The 20244-nt window shown below is 43.0% G+C and overlaps 1 protein-coding gene across 4 annotated transcripts in view; it reads right to left on the bottom strand.

Annotated features, from left to right (window-relative positions):
- Nucleotides 1-13412, bottom strand: part of SULF1 (sulfatase 1) — a 154278-nt gene extending 140866 nt beyond the window's left edge. Inside the window, exons 1-2 of one of the 4 annotated variants that reach the window (XM_034668155.1) lie at nucleotides 13390-13412; nucleotides 3973-4067 (exon numbers count right to left, since the gene is read on the bottom strand). The gene's annotated coding sequence lies outside the window, so the exon portion shown is untranslated. Of the gene's footprint in view, nucleotides 1-3972; nucleotides 4068-12401; nucleotides 12838-13389 lie in introns of those variants that run through there. The other 3 variants (XM_034668154.1, XM_011224018.3, XM_002918502.4) reach the window with 3 other exon arrangements.
- Between the last annotated feature and the right edge of the window lie 6832 nt (nucleotides 13413-20244).

Below are 20244 nucleotides of genomic sequence, written 5' to 3'. Positions count from 1 at the left end.
CTGTGGAGTTGCATTCTGCTTCTTAAAACTCACTGTTATAAGAATCCAGACTTTTTCTATTCTAAACTGTGGCTTAGTGATCTTAAAACAAATGTTGTGCATCTCGTGTGGGTCATTCCAGCACTGGATGGGATGCTTCTGCCCCTCCTCCCCATCTGAAAGATGTCTTGGGGGATATCTTAATGCGAGCACGGCCCTTAGACCCTTCCTAATAAGCATTGCCACAAAGTAATCTCTTGTAACACTTATGGTTGCAGGCATAGAACAAGACCATTGTGTGTGACCTGATTTCATTTCAGTGACTGTCCCAGTAAAGAATGACATCATCCCATTCTTTTTTCTTGATCTCCACTTGTGACTGTCCCCATCACCCCGCCCCCACCCTCGTCATAATTAAACTGCTCCCCTCCCTCCCCCTCCGCACTCCTCATCCCCAGGGGAGTAGCTATTTTCCTCTTAACTTCCTGCCTGAATGTATCATTATGGCAAGAGCAAAGGGTTTTCCTCTGGTCGGTTAATATCCCCGGAGTTTGTTTCCTCGCCATATTAGACAAAGCTCTATTCTCTTGGCAGCCAAAGCATACTGAGAGGACCATCTGCTGGGCCAGGTCTCAGTGAGATGAGCATGGAGAAAAGCCAGCGAAAGGTGGCACAGGCTGGTGGGCGCGATGTTTCTCGTCCTATTGAAGTTCGGTGCTTTCTTTCAGCACAGATTCATTGGCTTTGAGGCTATACTGTCTAAACAGCTCCATTTAACGATGTGTGTGCACGTGTGCACGCTGGTACGCTTGTGCATACTAACACTTGCTTTATCACTTAGATTTGTATTGATGACTCACAGGTGAAAGTATTTCGTTTCGGAGGGAGGAAAGGACGACGCAGGAGAAGACATTAGTTTCAAAACCGGCATTGGAAGGCAACTAGATAAAAGGGCTGTGTGAAGAAGGTGTGGGTTAGGTTTTTTTGAGTGTTATCTCTTATAGGGAAAAAGCAAAATCCACTTAATATGCCCCACATCCATGTAACAGAGAGTGATGCCCAAATTCAAACTAATGAACTATGAAGACACTGCAGAAACTATAGATTGTTTCTATACAACAGTGAAAAGAATCAGAATAAAATTGTATATCCTCTGAGTTTCTGATTATATGAAATATTAGGTTGTGCCATATGAAATTGCTGCTTTGGTAGGTCAAAAATAGTCAAATAGTGGTAATGTTCTAGGAGTCCTCACTGCATATATTCATATACAAAAAACTTAATGGGCTGGAGTTTGGTGCGTATGTGTTTTATCTCAAAGAAATTTCACATTTGATACTATATTGTTTTACAACAAATGCATTTTTAACTGAGAAATGTTAAGGGTGAGAGTGATCACAAAGGAAAAGAGTCGGCTTCTTAGCACCCCAAATTCAGCCGTTTATATTCTATGGCAAGTGGATGCTCAGTGGATACCCAGACAAAGACAATTTTAGCAGTTTTTAGGGTCTAAATCTGAAGTTGATCCCTAGAAAAGATATAGTTTACTATTACAGTCCATGGACAATTAAAAAAAAATCTCTTAAATTTAAATTAAGGCATTGAGTATCACTTAAATTATTAAGGTCATATCAAAATATAATAAAGTGCCAGGGAGGCACAGCCAAGACATGCTTATGATAAAATTTTCCATCCTAAATAGGCATCAACAGGGCTAGGAAAGGTCTTAGCTTCCTTACAAACAACATAGCCGCTGTTCTAACTTATCCCATCTGTGTGCCCCAAGCCTCGTCTGACAGTGCAGTTTTTGAGTCCAGAACGTACAATAGTGGCCATTCAGATTTTGGCAGGTGTATTTCAAGCTGAAAACCAGGCTCCACAAAAAATAACAGTCTGTTCCACAGGTGTGAACATTTTTGACAAGAACCCTCACACTCTACCCCACGCTGTGAAATTTAATTGTCTTTGTGTTGTCTTATTGTATGTGAATACAATCTACCTTTCCTTGGGCCAAGAGAGAATCTTCTGGCAGTCGGACAGTCAGGAGATGCTTAGGCAGCTTCTGAGTTTTGCTTATAACATCCCCTGGTTCTATTTCTCGTGTTATGTATTTTGGAGGTGATGCCAAGTTCAATGAATTGCAGGTAAGCAGTTCTTAAAGCTGGAAAAATATTAAATGAATGAACTTTATAGCCAGATGACAGGAGCAGAGAGGCAATCAAAAATGCACAAGGCAGCATTTTGAAGCTCTAAGGCTCATTAAAATGGTCCTTATTTTATAAACCTGACTGTCTGAGCACACAAAGAAAGGACTGATTTCTTTCTACAAAATTTGCCAGATGGGAGGACTGTGGATCTATGAATACAGATGTGGTGGTGAAAAGTGACTCAGCTGCCTATCTAATCCAGCTCCAGTGAGGGATGAGGAAGGGCAGAGATTTTGAAACTGGCACTTGGTGGGACTTAGAATCTGAATTTTCCAGTCCAAAGACAGAAAAAGCAGACTGGACACTTCTCCCAGAGGGGGCTTACAGATTTTTAAGAAGTGAGTGTCTTGTGTGTTAAATATCAGCAAGTGATTCTAACTTGATCCAATATTAAACACATTTCTGTTTTCTCATAATAGGAATATGCTGAGAAATGAAGAGGATATAATGCTTAAAGTAAAATTGCCCATTAAATGGAGAATTGACTCAAGAAGATGAAGAATTCTTAAGAAGTCACAGTTCTACTGTTTATTGAACTAATTTCTAAACAGATACCTTGTTTAGTTTCTGTTTTGGAATATTTCCTCTCCTGTTTGGAGCTTTGAAGGAAGGAGACTAAACTTCAACTTGTTTTCTCTTATTTTTGATTTACCTTGTGGATAACCAGCTTCCAATACATTTCTGGTGGTATCCCAGATCATCTGCACACAAAGCAATGAGAATTTAAAAAAAAAAAAAAAAAGGCAATGCTCATGATTTTCTGTCAAGGAACTAATCCCAGACTTCTGTACACTTCCAGATATTTCCCTGCTAACCTTGCCATTTGTAGTGTAGACACAAAACGCTTAATTCCATAAGTATTAGATAGAGAAGGTGGATAAATCAGTCCTCAAAAGATAAACCTGATATTCAGGCCAGACCTGTTGAAGATTTCATTTTGTTTTGTTTGTGTGAGGTTCACGAACTTTTTGGTGATTAGAGGACTTTATCCAAGACAGCCTGGGCCAACGCAAGGCTTAGAATGCAATGCAAGCAAAGGGTAAAGATTTCGAAGGGCTGCAATTTGAAACCAACAGGAATTCAACAGTTTCCATTGCATTAGTTTGGTTGGGGTAGAAGGGAAGAAATTCCAGTGTTGACATTTGGGAAGACATACGTGGAGCTGTAAGCTCTCCTGAATCAACACCCCTAAGAATGTTTTTGCAACTAAGGCCGTATTGCTTAGGTAGGTCTCTGTTAACTCTTCCTGGCCCCACAATACCCTGGCACTAACATTTACTTGGCCAAGGCAAGACACTGTGAAGGCAAAGCTATGAACAAGACAGGTGACATCTGTAGTTTTCACCTGAGACTGCGGATGGCTGGGTGGAGATGGCCTCCCATTCACTGTGCCTCTAATTCCCCTGAGCTTCCCGAACAGCTCATGACATGTCAGTAAAGTTCTTTACACCCAACGTGGGGCTCAAACCCACAACCCCAAGATCAAGAGTCCCAGGCTCTACTGACTGAGCCAGCTGGGCGCCCCTGATTTTTCAGATGCTCATTGTCCAGACGGTTCTTTTGCCATTCCTGAAGACGAATTTCATGCAACGCCTCTACCGCATTCAAGGCCCCTTTCAGCTCTCTCAGCCAGGAAGGAAGAAAATGCTAGGGGAAGGTGCAGGGCTCCTCGGTTTCCTACAACTCCCCATCCATGGAACAGTCCCTCTTCAAGTGACATGGGGAGCTCAGGTTTAATTAGCACCTTGGTTTAATTAAGCAAGAGAAAAATGTTTGATACGAGTACCTTTGAAGATGTTCTGCAATTACTCTGTCTTGGAGAACCCGCATGTCATCTGCCAAAATCGCCTTCTTCAGACGGTGGTGGGTGGCCGTCAGCACCTACAATGGAGGAGAGCAAATGTGCCCTCAGTTGCATTTTATCAGTGGTTTCTCTCATCTATCAGATGGCGCCCTTTCACACACTTCAAAGGGGAACATCATTAGGCATAATAGTCTCCAAATTTTATCCACACTGCTTTTCTTACAATCACTTGCGAGAGACTTTGAAATATGGTGGGCAATTCAGTGCTTTTGTAGGAGGTTCCATTCGTCTCTCTCTTCATCAGGGGAAAGACTTTCCCTTAGATTCATTTCATATTATTCTTTGACTGGATTTCCTAAAACTAATAAAGACGAGTTTCTTTTTAAAAAGTTTACAAAGCCTTCCAAGTTTAAAAGTTGAGCGACATCAAATTTCAGGTTATGAGACCTGTTTGGAAGGAAAATGTGCCGATTCAGAAAATCTCCTCAAGCTGCTGCAAGCTATTATTTGATAAGTAGCAAAGTAAGCACTTACAAGTGGTTAAATTTGTTTCTGTTTTGCATTTATGGCCGTTGAAAAATGTAAGTAACTAAAATCAATTTAGCTACTTCGAATAAGAGGAAACACTCAGATTAAGGCAGTATCTGATGATGCAATCTTGCCTCCATGAATAGCACATTTTAGCATGCACACATTAGAAGGCATATAGTATAGAAGAGGAAATAGAAAATATATAATATGTATATCTTATGAGAAAATATAAGCTATCAGAAATATGAAAGAATAGGAAAGCAATCCACACACTTTAACAACCCCAAATTTCCTTTACCTTTAAAAAGTATTTCTCTTGCCCATGTAAATATTAGAACGCTTCATTTGGAGCTTTCTTACCTCTTCATCGGTGAAAACAAGTGTCTGTTGGTATGCACGGATGGGACTCTCAGAGGTAATGGGCATAGATTATTCCTGTCAATTCAATAGACCTAGAATCTCTTCTGGATCTGAACTGGCCCTGGTGATTCAGGTTAAATGTAGACAGTAGCAAGACCTTTTTGCTCTGCTCTGGAAGCTTCATTCTTATAGCAGGATTGCTGCAGCAGGGCCTCCCACTGGTTGGCCTGTTGTTGCAGGACCCTTCCTCCCACGCCAACCTTATCATGTCTCTTTCCATTCCTGACAGAAGCTCAGCTCCTCCACCCATCTACGCCACCCTCTGTCATCTGGCACGCCCAACCCAGTTGGCCTTTTGACTGCTCCCCTGTGCTTCCCATCCTGGGAGGTTGCTGAGCTCTCGGAAAATTTTTACATTCTCTGTTCCCATGTCTCTGATAATATCACAAATATTACAAATTATTATAAGCATCACACAGATGTCCACTTTTTAAATATGTTCCTGGAGGACATGGAAATGTTTATCTTTATAATTACGCATGACACCTTGCCATCTCCAGAAGTAAATGTTTACGGCTCTAAGTATCTGGCTGTGGGCACGTTGGCATAGCCTAATGCCAAAGAACACTCTTTTTGCAATCATTCTGAATATGCTCCTGGGGGTAGCAGACCCTGGAATTGGATGCCTGAACTCCAGGCTACAGCATTCACTGGCTTTGTGACCTTGAGCGAGTTACTGAATTTCTCTATGCCTCAGAAGCCTCTGAAAAACGGGGACTGAAGATCATAGGGTTGATGTGAAGATGACATGCTAGCGAACCACGTAAAAAATTTAGAAGGATTTGTGACCCATCGTAAGCACACCATAAACACTGGCCATCATCATTACTTGCGTTAATTTTTTTTTTAAGCCTGTAATAAAGATACAACTGCCCTTGCAGTGGTAATGTGCAATCAAAAGGTATTTTCATGGAACGAGATAAGAGTTTTCATAAATTTTATAAACGAGGGCTCTGATTTGTCATCGTTAAGATGATAACGTGTGGGAGAATAACGTAACAACTTAATTGCTTTAGGCTATTAGAGGAAGAACAGAGGCAGCCTGACTACCTAGCTGATAAGTACATGCCCACGAGAGGCATACGCTTCCGGTGGTGCTGTGTGAAGTTGTATTGGCCAGAATAGAGCCAGGAGATAGGCTGGCTGAGCCATCAGGTTCTCCCCACCCTAACCTGGACCGCAGCAGAGGCGCCCCCTGGATCCTGTCCTCCTTCACACGCACCTCTTGTAACAATTCATTATAAATAGTACTAACTGTGCAATAGAGATTTTTTATTAAATTTTTTTTTTACAATTTCATGAACATGGTTAAAACAAATTTATTCTTTAATTTTAGCAAAACGGTATCATCTGGCAAGGAAAATTAACATTAAAGAGAATATTATTGGTTTATGGTTTTGTTCCTATTTAATCAGCAATTTCTCTTGGATTTTCAATGATAAAATATAATGTTATTATTGAGGATGTATAGGCATATAAATATAATTCAAGTGATTTACATCTATGTTTTTTAGGGTACATAAATTTCAGTAACATTTTCGTAGATAATAATATAAGGCAATACTGGGAGCTCCATGGTTTGTTGGTCCGGTTGGGAAATGCTATAGGGGAGTACCCACCAGCCTGGCTTCCTCAGGGTCCCCCCATTCCTTCTGCCCCCTCCCCTGGCCCCTATGAGACTCTCTTTATACTTTCATTTCCACTGTTCTTTACTTAGAAAAATCCGCCATATTCCCCCCCACCTATTCACATTCTAAGCACCCCTCTGGGATCAGCTGAAATCCTGATGTTTCCTGACAATCTCCATTTTCATTTCTCTCACCAGCACTCCAACACCCAAAAGTCCGTGCCACGCAATGTAGCATTTAGTTATACGGTCCCCATTGCTGTCACTGCTGTCTACATGGGTGAAGGCTCATCTCTCGATTGGGTTTTAGAATTGCTAAGCATGAGGGTTTTACCTGGGGCTTTGTGTGCAGCTCATACTCTCAGCATAATGGGGCCGCTGGTAAGGATAAATTTTCGGTCCACACGGTGCCAAAGCTGGGCCACACAAGCTTGGATGAAGCAGGCAATCACTGGCCTGGCTCTGGGTCATTTTGCCCGTTCTTTTTCTTAAGCCAGATTTAAGATATTTTCTGTAAGCAACGATTCAGCACAAGACTCAGATGTGTCTTACGCAAACGTGTGTTGGGGGAGAAAGAAAGAGAGAGCGTGCAAGAAAGCAAGCACTCCTACGCATCTCAGTTTCTCTGTTCGTAAAAGACACAGATAAGATTGGGAGACATCCAAAATCCTTTTTGCTCTAAAATTCTATAAAATGTTGGCACCTATGCCTATTAATTTGACATAAACAGCCACAAATAAATGGGGCTGTGCCCCAGAATTTCACCTGCTGATAATATACTGGGAAGCTGAGTTTGGGAGTTTACGAGCTGTACTTCAAAAGTTTGGTTTGGCGTCTCTCTCTGTATTAGCGCTGTTGTACTTAGCACTTACGAATCCGTGCTATAAAGCAGGTAGGTGATTGAACTTAACTCTCTTGGCTTTCAGTTGTTCAGAAACTGAGCTGCATTTCCTGGCTCCCAAACTTCATAAACTCATCAGCTTTTGCTGCAGAGAAATGCCATTAAAATAACAGTCCTCGGTGGAAAACACTAGCACCATTCATAGTGAAACGCTGCAACAGTAACTGATGTTTTTAAACTGTGAATTGCAGGCGTTTTCCTACACTGTACACACATGTACATGGAGATAGATGCGTAAGGTAAACGCATAGTTTTCTTCAGCAGTTGTACTTCAATTTCTCTTAAAAGTGGCATTTGGTCTTGCTGCAGAAGTGCACTCTGTCTTTGCTTGTTCTGCCTTGGAAAGTAGTCATAGTTCCAAACTGCTTTCCCTAAGGAGTTGTTGGAAGGTCCAAAATGTCCTTGTTAGAAAACTTGCACTGAACCACACAAATCTTGCCATTGTGGACGGTGCTCGCATGTGGGACTATTACTTCATGCACAATGACATGAGACCAGAAAACATGTGAACAGGAAGCCAAACCCAAGAGAGAGTTGGGGAGCGTCCAGCTTTCCGAACGGCACAGAAACGAAGCACAGTTCAGCAATCTTCTGCACTCAGGTGCCTGGGGGCCCGCACAGCTGCACCCTGTCCCGCTCTTCAAACACTGGGCAGGAGAGCACAGTGGCTCAGGCAGCACCCAGCCTGGAGTAAATCATTATGTCAGCAAACCCAAAAAGACTGTGAAGAGTGTAGCCCTGGCTTACAGAGCCAAGCCTTTAAATGGCTTGAGTAACCTACATGCAGAATGGCCAGCACCATATATGGAAGCTCAGTATATTCCTCATACTTTCTATTGTGCTAATGGGAATTCCCCCAAATATATCTAGCTCCTTCTTTAAATAATAAACTTTCCCATGATGCCAGTCCATCTTATTTTAAAATATATATATTTATGGTGATTATTTTGTATACCTGATATAGTAACTGTTCCTTTTTGGAACTTTTCTTTTTTCTTTTTTTTTTATGGTGGAAACATTTTGGTAAAAATAGAAACCTTTTTTCATGATTTCAAAAGCCCAAAATAATTTCTGAAGTTTGGGGAATTTTGAAGTGAACCATCAGAAGCCGGGTGGAATTCAGCTTATAACTAAATATTATCTTTCTGATGAGCAAGAAACCTCTTTCTATTTACAAGTGGAAATAGCTTCTTAAATAAAATATGTTGATACAGTTTGCCTACCAGAAAGAAATATTATGCGACTTTGTGTGACAAGTCATGAAGTCCGGGGCTAAGCGCCTTTCATAATAAGTGGTATTTGCTCCGAAGTGCTCAGGTGGGGAAGGCACTCTGAAATGCAGGAAATCCAATCAAGGCTTTGCCATACAAGTTTAAGCGCTGAGTGCAGAAAGGATGAAAGGTATAAGAAAACTAAGGTTATCAAGTAATCAGACCTCAAAGATTACAAAAGATTTCAAAAGTCACAGCTTCCTGTCTGCTATCAGATTGTTTTCTATTCATTCTAACTGTGAAAATTCTTCCAGCGGTCATCTTTTAAAACTTCTCAAATGCTATCCCCACCATTCCTTTCCAATGACGCACAGTTCAAGCGTATGGGAAGAGCTTGCCGGTCACATGGAAGAAGGAGATGGTTGTAGGCTAAGTAGTGGCCAGGTGGGAAATCACCAACTTTTCCTTAGTTTTAGAAATGACCTCCTTTTCTCTAGTCTCCGAGTGCTTCCCCTAATTCATGGGCAGTGAGCAGAAAAGTCTGCTAAGGAAGGGCTGCTTCTTCATGATTAAATATTCTTTGTGAATATGTGTTCTTCCTCAGTAAGTATTCAACTAGCCCACAGATCTTTTTTCCTAGTCTCTCCTAATTGCTGAAGGCTCAGAGGAAGTTCAAATTAGTCTTTTTAAGGGTATGCTTGGCTATTGGCAAGACTGCCCTAGACATGGCCTTCCTGTTGAAAAGTTAATGGAAAAACAATCCGCTCAACAGCAGGGATGCAAGATGAAAGCTCAGAGCCCACTAAGCCCAGATATTGACATTTTTTGGGGGCATCAAGCACAAGAGGAAGAGCTTAAAATCCCTTCCCCCCAAATCTGGCAGTTTTATACTTTTTAAAACACTTTTTTGGTTTTTTAACTCAATGTTGCAGTCTACCTTCTTACCGGCACTTGAACTCAACATCCCTCCCCCCCTCAATTTTCTGTTATAAAGTTGTGCCTCCTTCTGTTTTAGGGCATTCCATTGTAGCTACCCAGTTAAGCCCAAAACTAATACAGACCCTTCCTTTTCCTTTCATTCTCCCATTCAGCCCCCAAGTCGAGAATGTCTTACCTTCTAAATATTTCTGGAATCTGTGCCCTACGGTCCACCTACATTGCTCAGGACCTCAGCATTTCTCACTGTATGCTTTGAACCGGTCTCCTAGTTTATGGCATTGTCAACCCCCTTGGCCTTTGCCCACCCCCCACTCCGTACTGGATACCAGATACTCTATGTAAAACCTTCCTACGACAAAAATCATATCTACTCTCTGCCTTCTTCGCTCCATGCAGATTGACTCCCATTGATTAAAGAGTGATTCTGACAATGCGGGGGCTGGTGAGTTAAGGAGCTGGTGTTGCCATGCTTCCATCACTGGGATGGCTTTGCTACAAACAAATACATTGTCTATTAAACCCAACAGTGTCTTAATGATGCAGTTGGTTTACATTTCGGCCCAAGCTTTTTTTATCGATATGAACCTATGAAGCAGACTTTTTGAAGATCACGAGCTGGTCCATGCATGAGTTTGAGTTTTACTAGAGTAATAGGTCTAAACACAGCACGAGGCACCAGAATATTCATGATTGGGCACCAACTGAAATCAGCTTCTGACCCCAGGCTTTCTTGCACGTTCTCCTCTCCAGCTCTCCTCTTCTACAAGGTCCATCCACACCTCTTGCTGATCCTTTAAGACTCACGCAATCACTGTCATCTTTGTGCAAGTTCCTTTGACTGACACTAGGCAGAAATCATCCCTCTGGCTTCAATTCTGCCACTTAACCTCAAACACACTTCTGTTTTTGCAGGCGGTACACTGTTAAGAAAATTATCTGTTGTTTCGAACTGTCGCCTCAGATTATAAACTCTTCCAGGGCAGGATATTAATCTTATTCACCTTTGTATCACTAGTGCTTAGTGTAGCATGTAACACATAGTAGATGCTCAATAAATGAATGAACTGAAGCAAAGATGAAAATATAGGATAAATGGAAAAGCCCTAAAACAGATCGAAACGCTGTTATTTTCAGACACCATGCTAGGTAGTTCACATACATTATCTCCTTTCAGTCCTTTCAACAATCCTGTCTTTGGGGTAAGTAGGACTGGTCACATTTATAAATGTGAAACCTGAGGCTGCAAATCTTAAAGATCTTGCTGCTGGTCATATAACCAGGTAATGGCAAAAGCAAGCCTCAAATCTGGACCCCATCATGGTTTGTATTCTTTCTACTATGACTGAGTATGCCTTTGAAGCTAATGTTGAGATTATGCGGCTGATCTTTGTAATTAAATTAGCTAGCATATAGAATTTAGTGTTGACAGATCACTTTTAAATTCAGGGGTAAAAGCAACTAGAATCCAGTCTCATGTTCAACTTTAATTACGCCTTAGAATTTCTTGGAAGCCACAGAGAATTCTAAGTGGAAATGTCATTTAAAGAGATTCTTTAAAATAGACACAATTTTATAATGTTTCCTATGTTTGCTGAATAAAGAGCTCTATTGCATTCTGAAATTTGATATGAAATCTTTCCACTTGGCCCATTTTGGATATTATAACATGTAAAATTCTGAGCACCAGATAGATACCAGAAAAGTAAGAGCATATGTATGTGTAAATATATATTTAATTATCCTGAACGCTTACATATATTTGTATGTATAAACACACGCATTTATACATACCCATTATATGTGGTTTTTACATCTGCTTATCTAAAGATAAAGGCAATCAAGCTCAGTGGATTTATCAGAGCACTTACAGCATTAAAAGTGAGAGGTCTTGTCAATTTATATTTCTTAGTTTCCCGAGTAGACAGTAATTTTCTATATCCCATAGTGCCCCAAGTTATCATCATGGTTTTGTAAATGCAAGTTGTACAAATACCCAAAACGGAACTGAAATAAGTTCAGAAATTGTGTCTTTCTTACTGTTATTCTCAGGTCTTAAATTCACTTTTTGTTGAAAGGCAAGGTCTCAACACAATGAGCATCATCCCTGAGAAAACTACTCTGTAAATTCAGCATTCTTTACGAAAACGCAGTTTAGGGGCAAGAGCTTTGGTTGTTGCTGGGGCTTAAGAAGTTAGCGCCCACGTTCCTTTCATATTTAGACCCTTCAGCTAGGCAGTGGAAAACTTAATAACAATTCACATGTCCACTAGAGTTACAGTGTTTTGTAGAGTTTACACAAGCCCGTGCAAGTTTCAAGGCCACACCGAAAGATGGGATTTATTTCATAGTGTGGAAAGAAACTTCCAACAATTCTATTTGTCTGAAACTGCGAGACTGCACACAGGGAAATTGAAGATTCAAGTCTTGCCATCCTTTCTGTTGCCTAACAAACCAGGTGAATAACCAGGATCCCTCTCTGGGGTGAAGAGATGTGCGTAGCCCAGTCAGACCTGACCAGGACCCGGTGAAAGTGGGCACATTTCAGCACCTGGCCTGGGCGCTCTTTTGTTAAGTGAATTATCGACCCACACCTCTTTCCCCTCCTATTACTTTTAGGAGGGACCAACTGGGTGGAGGACTTTGGCCAGAAACACACTTTCCATCACCTAAGCATCCGAGCGAGGGAAACGCTTCTAACGAATAGATAATATGAAGTGGACAAGGGCAGTAAGGAAAGTTTGTTTCCTTCCTTTTTAAAGAAAAAGCAGAGCATCATACTTACAAAAGCCGCCTTCCAAATCTTCTCTAGAGAACAAGCTCTGGGAACTGGGAGCAGGCAGAGGAGCAGAGATAAGGTGGCAACGGGACTTCCTTCCTCCTCCCCAGGCCGAGAGGCATTGTTCCTTATCTGCCCTGACCTCCGAGGCGCGGGGAGCCAGGGAGGCCTGGCCTCTGACCCGCACCGCCCTCCCCTTTGGCCTCGGCGCGCGGGCTGGGGGTTCGCTCGCCGCCGCTACAGCCGCCCGGCCTTTCGGCGGCCCGCAGATTCATTAGGGACTGTCTGCGAAGTGCTTGCAAGATGAAGAGGGTTATATAAGCCCGCGTATTATTATCATCACACACCCCCATAGAACCAAGGCTGCCAGACAAACAAAAGGCAGTTCCAAGAAGAGGAGGAGCAGAGGCTGAAGTTCCACTGGGGGTGAATTTCGGGACACTGCTGAACTGACTGGAAAGAAAAAAAAAAAAAAAAAAAAAAAAAAAAAAAAAGGAAGGCAACCCAAGACGTGTATGCAAACGTCGGCAAACAACCAGGGAGCCGCAGCGGGCCGGCGGGCCCCGGGGGCAGGCTCCGCGGAGGGCGGGCGCGCCGGGCTCCCCTCCCCGAGGCCGGCACGGTAGCCGCCTGTGGCGGGATGGAGTGCCTCGGGAAGATGTGGTATTTGGAAAGGCAGGCGTTCCAGAGACCAAGTGCTTAGTAAACACTGATGTTTCTGAGACTCAGACCAGGTGCTTCTGGGCGTCTCTTTCTTCCCGGGCTCTCGTTGGGCCAGCGATGGTTTGCAGGGAGTTCCCCGAGCCGCGGCTGAACCCTCTATCTGCGTCCTCGAGCTGGGGTCTCCATGGGTCTCACGCTTTCCTCTGTGGGAGCGATGGACCGAGCCAGAGGGTCCTCCACCCCCCCCCCCCCCCAAGCTCGGGTCTGAGAAAGTTGTGATTCACCCCGAGCGTCAGTCCTTCCTGCTTCCCTCCCTCCCCAGCTTCGCTACCTCCTCTTTCCTTGAGATGGTTGATTCTGCCCGGTTCCCGGCATGGCTCCCCGACTCCCCCATCCCCTGAGGAAATTTCTCATCCTGGTATTCAAAACTTCCACGTGTCTCCGCACTCATTACCAACTTCCCAGGCCGCCCTCGGCCTCACCTACCCCAGCACATTAGAATATGAATCATACTCTAAAGATGGCCTTTCAGTTCCTTGGCTTCCTAGCCTTACTCACATCCTCCTCCTCAGCCTGGAATGTCTGCACACCCGTTTCCTTCAAAGCTTAGTTAAATCCCGACTTCCCCACAAAATCCTTCCCAAATCTCCCCTCTTTTGTCTCTGCTGCTTCTGCTTCTCTGCTGTCATTCCTCCTGTGCTGTGTGCCTTCACAGTTTCTCCGCGCCTTACGTGGTTCCCCAGGATAGCCCAGCGCACAAGGGGGCCTGCGCCAAGCCCGCACTTAATGAGTGTGTACTGAATTTAACTGCCGGCCGCTGGACCTGATCTTACCTGGGCCGGCAGCCCTGGAGTGCAAGGGGCCCGGCTGACACCCGCAGGCTCAGGTGAATGCTGCGGCAGGGTGCTGGAGTATTGATCATGGAGCCGGGCCATAGGCTTACAGGGGTGTGTGATATCCTTTACTTTGGTGTATTTTTGGAAATTTTCATAAATTTTAAAAAGAAAATGAAAGTTTCATAAAACGGGGAGGGGAGCATCCAACCTTGACTTGAGTCAGCTTCCTCTAGGATGTAAGTTCTGAGGATAACCAGATGGGGGGGGGCGTCTACCAAGCCTCTGTTACTGCACGTTTAGAGCACCTGTAAAGTGGAGCTTACTCAATAGAATGCCAGGAAAATCCCCCAAAGGTGAGATTTTTCAGAAATCAGACTTCTGGGATGCATTTTATGGGGGGAACCCCTCCACTACTGAAAGAATGCAGCCTATCACAACAGCAGGTCCACGAACGAACGAACAACAGCTCTCTGGTGAATTGTTTTATGATACGGGGTGAAACAGACCGTGAGCTGTCAGGTACTGCATTTCTTGTGGCTTCGTACTAAAGTGCTCTTAATAACATTTCCCCTGTTATTCTTTGGTGAAAACAACGTGCTTTAAATTCCATCTGTGGTGGTTGGACTGACCTTGGTGTCATTTAAGAGACTTGGGGAGTGTCCACACAGTACCCGCTCTCCAACACATACAAAATGTTCAGTCAATTAGAAGAATGTTCCCGCCTCCACTAGTTTGGAACAATAAAAACCAATTCAGGTTCTAAAGAGAAATGATAGCCTCAAGTTCTTGGGGTTTTGGCTGCAGTAATGACAGAGGTCTCATTCCAATTTAGCAGTTCATGGATAGGATCTTTCCTTACTTTGTCCTGCTCAGGTAGGAGTCATAATGTTTACTATAGCTACCATTTAAGAGGCCCTATGAGGGGCGCCTGGGTGGCACAGCGGTTAAGCGTCTGCCTTCGGCTCAGGGCGTGATCCTGGCGTTATGGGATCGAGCCCCACATCAGGCTCCTCCGCTATGAGCCTGCTTCTTCCTCTCCCACTTCCCCTGCTTGTGTTCCCTCTCTCGCTGGCTGTCTCTATCTCTATCAAATAAATAAATAAAATCTTTAAAAAAAAAGAAAAAGAGGCCCTATGAGGCTCCAGGCACTGGCTAGATGCTTTACATGCATTCTTAATGTAGCACTTGTCTGAAAAAAAGCGCGATTTTTATCTTCACTTTTCAGATGGAGAAACTGGTAACACTAAGGAAGTGTGACAGGAGGAAGATTTGAACCCACGTCTATCTGACTACCCAGCCTACAATTTTCCCATTCTGCAGAAAGCTGGCAGGAACCTGAGACAGTAGCTGGTCTGCTGGTTTTCAGACTGGATTCTAAGGGACCCTAGGCTCTTGAGGAAGTGATTTAGCAATCTTTGGGGAAGAACTGGGCAGGAGGAAATGTAAGGGAGAGGCCAGGTCAATTGGGCTGGGGCTACTCTCATTGGACTCAAACAAAAAGCTTCATTTCTCTTTTATAGAGTGACTTCAAGTTTTGTTTGAAATGAGGGTTTTGCTACTAAAGAGGTATTTTAAAACTCTTGATCTAGTTTAACTTCCTCATGAAACAGTATAGAACTTGGGGGCCAGAGAGATTAAATACCTTGCCCAAGATTTTATAAACAGGCCCAGCATTAACATCAGATGTCCAAGCTTCACCTGAAACCATTGGTCTCCCCATATCCTTTATCTTCCCACTTGTTAAATAGCAGGGAAGGGGAGAGGTAGTGACCTGACTGCGTTTCCTGACAGAATTGTTCATGACAAATGGAAGGCAGAAACACCTTCACTTCAGCGAGCTAGACCATTCTTGGCCGTTTGGCTCTAAGTTTCAAGTTAGTCAACATTCACCTTGTGACAAATTAAAATCAAGAGAGGAATTAAATATGCAATTTGTCTGGATGATTTCGGGCTCTCTTCCTCTTTTCATTCAAATCAAAGTGAGTAGCAAAGGATACTTCTGCATGAATCATCTAGCTAATTATATAGGCTTGGCCTGAGAATACTCTTGCTAGAAAACCGTTTACGTCTCCATATTTATTAATCCAGTCAGAAGCAACTCTCTTCACATGAGACACAGTATGTGCGGCAAAGACATTACTCTTAGAGGGGCCAAATATAGCCAAGGGAAAGTGAACTCCCTTCCCTCCCGAGTGGGAAAGGCTCCCCACCTGGCCAGCTTCCTTGCTGCCGGACCAGCTGCACTCCACCTGGTCGTCAACCTAGTAAGTTTCACTTCCTGGCCAGACCACACAGTCAATGAAACAAGCCAACCGTATCCCGCCCTGGGAATCAAGGTACACCTCACCCTCTTGTTACTACAAAGCCTGCAGGCCTTTCTTGTTCACTCTGTTCCCGAATGCAACCTCTGTGTGACTCCACAGGCGTGCGGTGTCTTCCTCCCCTGGGCTGTGAGTGTATGTGACCGACCATACGCTGTTGATCCCATGTGCGCAGTGTCGGATGTCCTGTGTTTGGCCATTCTCGAAACTTAGGTCAGGACTTTCCTCACCATCAGGGTGAAGAGGAGGTGAACAAACAATGACCAGACATGAACACGAATACTAAATGGAATTTTCAGAGAACTGCCAAACATCACTTCCTTTGGAGTGTTGCTAAGTGTCAGGCTATTCGCAAATAGGAATGAATTTTAACTGAAATTATGTCGGCCAGAACTGACCTTTATTAATTTCGAGGCCCTAGAGCTTTCCCATCTGCTCGTTTTAATTTTTATCATTCTCACCTGGAGATTTTCGGGAGCAACAGTACTGTTCTCTTTCCTGAGATGACTTAAGTTTAGCCCTGCCTAAAGGCAAAAGAATAAAAAGATGGCCCTACTGTTCCTGTCATTTAAATCTTTACTAACTGCATTCTTTCTGTAAAATGTAGCAGAAAGAATTTTTCTCATCTCCACAGACAAGAGATTATAATAAACAGATCTTCTTTCTCCGCATCAGAAACATTCCAGTATTAATATATTTCCAAATTCTGAGCCCTAGAAACAAAGCTTTAGATGTAATTTCTTTTCCTATTCATGAGATTTATAATAGGAAGGTCATGTTTGTACTAGATTTCGGCTTGAAATTAATCTTCTTTTCTCCTCAGCATTTCTATAGAATCCAGGCGCTTCATTATTTAGTCATTTCCAAATATTAAATGCTTGTCATTCTTGAACAACGATCTAATCTTCCCTTTATGGGTGGAGAAACAAAGTTGTGGAACTTGCAAATCATTGCCAGGGCATAGATCACTCTAAAGGTTATGGCTACCCATTGAATTTCTTTCCTCCATGCATTCTTAGACTACAAAGTAAAACTGTAAATTGTTTTGTAAGCAGCATGTATGGCCTCCTCTGACTATTAGAAAGTAGTCACTAAAAGCTCATTTGCATTCTGCCTTACAAGAGAAACTTTATGGGGCAAATAAATATATTCAAACTCCACAACCAAGCCTAATGCCAAGGCTGTGCTAAAGTCACCCCCCCAATACCCCCTTTTCTGGCCTGTGCCTCACACGGATCAAAATATATTCTTAGTTCAGTTGAACAAGGGTTCATTTAAACCACATCTGCTGCTCATCAAACCTCTATTTTGGGAGTGGGGAATTCTTTTTCAGAGATAGATTCTGTCTGGAAGGTCTATGGCAGCAAATAGTCCTCATTAAATTTCACAACATTTTACCAACATATATACAGTACCCGCTTTTATGTGATTATAGAACCCGGGCAAAACCCTGCACCCCCACTTCAAAGGATTCCTCACTTGACTAATTCTAAAGAGTAAATTGATTTTCTCATCATTTGTTGTATTGGACAATAGAAAAGCTGACGCAGCAACATTGCTAACATAGCAGCTCATTTCTATTCAAGGGGAAGGAATTTGCGTTAATATTCTTAATGACTGGCATCTTTATGAGAAATGTGAAATCATTTATCCTTAGCAATAACCTGACTAGGATTAAAAAGTACTTGGTACTTAGAACGGAAGTCATCTGTCAGGAAAAATTATTTAGACTGATGCAAATTAACTGAATAAATTGGCTTCCTAATTATGGTGTATATATTCAAGTTTGTTAAAATTGGTTTGAACTAAAGCATTTGGAAAGGATCTTTCAAGAAGTGATCTGACATTCTGTTGGAGGAAAAGATAACACATTTATTTCACATTTCCGAAGGATTTCTGGAAATGATTTAAGAAGCAAGGGCATGTAAATCAAAGGAAAACACATTAAGTAAGCATGTGTATGTCTTGCTTATTTGGAACAGTGATAATGCCGTACAGAAAACATGGAGCAGCACGTGCACCGCAATGCCCTAGATTCGAAATCACCAATAATGTTTTCCTGGGGGGTTGTTTCCTGCCCTCTCAAGGCTGGCTTGGGCATAAGCCCGCCAGGCAGGTCTCAGAGATGAGCACTTAGGCCGGCCCTTAAGAAGCAACGTACAGACCAGTCTGTATTCTGGAGGAGTCGTTCCACCCTTAATGGGCACAGGGTTGCACACCAGTTAACAAGTTTTTATTGGAAGCTCAGTCTTCTCTTCCTCACCAGCTTCACAGCCAAACTTCCTTTAGCTTTTTACCAAAAAACCTAGTAAATTGTGGGAAGAAGCACTTTACCAGAGTTGGAGATTTAATTAGTCTGGGGGGAAAAAAGGTGTAAATTGCAGGAAAATGTAAACTGCTTTCACGTAATTGATGACGGGGTTTTACTGTTTAGCATTTATATAGAACTTTCTTTGGAGAGACAGCATTGATTTTGAGAGATAAACTGACTTGGGTCCAATTCCTAGTTCTACAGGTGTGTATTATTTTCATCTAGCTCCTTTACTTAGAACTAGAATAACTAATAGAGGCTTAATGTGAATAGCAGGGTCTATCCTGTGCTAAGGACTCAGTATCCTTTGGTTTCTCTTCCTTTTCTGAGAGTCTTTTAGGAAGTTCATGTCCTAAGCATGAGTTTGGTATCATTTGGCCCAGCTGAGTAAAAAATGTATTCCTTTTTCAGTAAGCATTAGCCAAGGGGTGATCCTATCAACAGTTGCCTAGGTTTCTGTGTTTAAATATGAATATTTAATTATATAAAGGAAAACAAAAGGGATCTCTGTAAAAAAGGCAGTGATTGATAATCACTAGCAGTAACACGAATGTTGTTGTGACTTCAGCCTGGGGGACAGTTATTCAGGGGATCAGGTAAACTCAGGGTGTCGGGGTTTGTGTTAGAAATCCCAACAAAGCTTTTGCTAGAAAACAGTGGGTTAGAGAGATGTAGAAAATATGAACAGAGGGAACACCATCTAGGAAATTCAGTATGTGCCAAATTCAGATTGTCCCCTCCAGTGTTTTTGTGAGTAGGCGGAGGAATAAATTGCACATACAAAGACATGTACGCCAGAGAGGGGAGCTGGGGCAAAGTGCGGGAGTGCAGATCAGGCTGAGAAGATGAAGAGAAAGTAAGAGCTATGTGGGACAGAGACCTACAGAGCATGTAGCAGGAATGCTGATGGAGGATGTGTGGGGACAGAGACAGGAAAAAGCCTCGTTCTGCAGAATCTGCAAGTACCCGTGTCTGGGGCTGGCAGGTGCATTAGTAAGAAGAATGAGAGGCTAAGAGCCAGAGCCTGAGGCAAGGATGATGGACAGCGAAGGGAGTGATAATGGGCCGTTTCTGAAAGGAATTGCTCTATGCTTTAAACCGGTGCCAAGCTGAGTAACCTGAGACCTGATATGTGACTGACTTCCATGAATGTAGTTTTTACCCTGAAATTTCCTGATGCTGCAGCAAGGTTAAGGTGTGCGCTTAAGGTGTCTGAGTGCTGTGCTCATGTGAGGGGGCCAGGACGGGGGTCATATTACTAATGGAGGAAGGAAGAAGGTGAATGTGGTCTTCTCACTTCTCAGCTCATCTAACCATTCTTATTTGAGGAAAAATGTATACAGATGAGTATTACTGAAAACTTTGTAGTGGGAAGAAACCACAAAAGGGAGGGCCGAAAGTGTGGGTTGGAAGAAGAGAGGGAAAAATGTATGTTGTATATCCTACCGCTTATCCTGAGCTCCCCTCTTCCTTGACTGGTCCCTTCCTGCACCATTGTTCAGTGGGTGCCTGTGAGGGCACCTTATTTATTTTATTATTTCATTTTGTGTTTATTTGACAGAGAGAGAGAGAGAGAGAGAGAGGAAGGGGCAGAAGGAGAGGGAGAAGCAGACTCCCCAGTGAGCAGGGAGTCCGATGCGGGAATCAATCCCGGGACCCTGGGATCGTGACCTGAGCCGAAGGCAGACGCGTAACCGACTGGGCCACTCAGGTGCCCC

The sequence above is a fragment of the Ailuropoda melanoleuca genome, chromosome 9 (genome assembly GCF_002007445.2).
Source record: "Ailuropoda melanoleuca isolate Jingjing chromosome 9, ASM200744v2, whole genome shotgun sequence".
NCBI lineage: Eukaryota > Metazoa > Chordata > Mammalia > Carnivora > Ursidae > Ailuropoda > Ailuropoda melanoleuca.
This window is presented reverse-complemented; position numbering and strand designations above follow the sequence as displayed.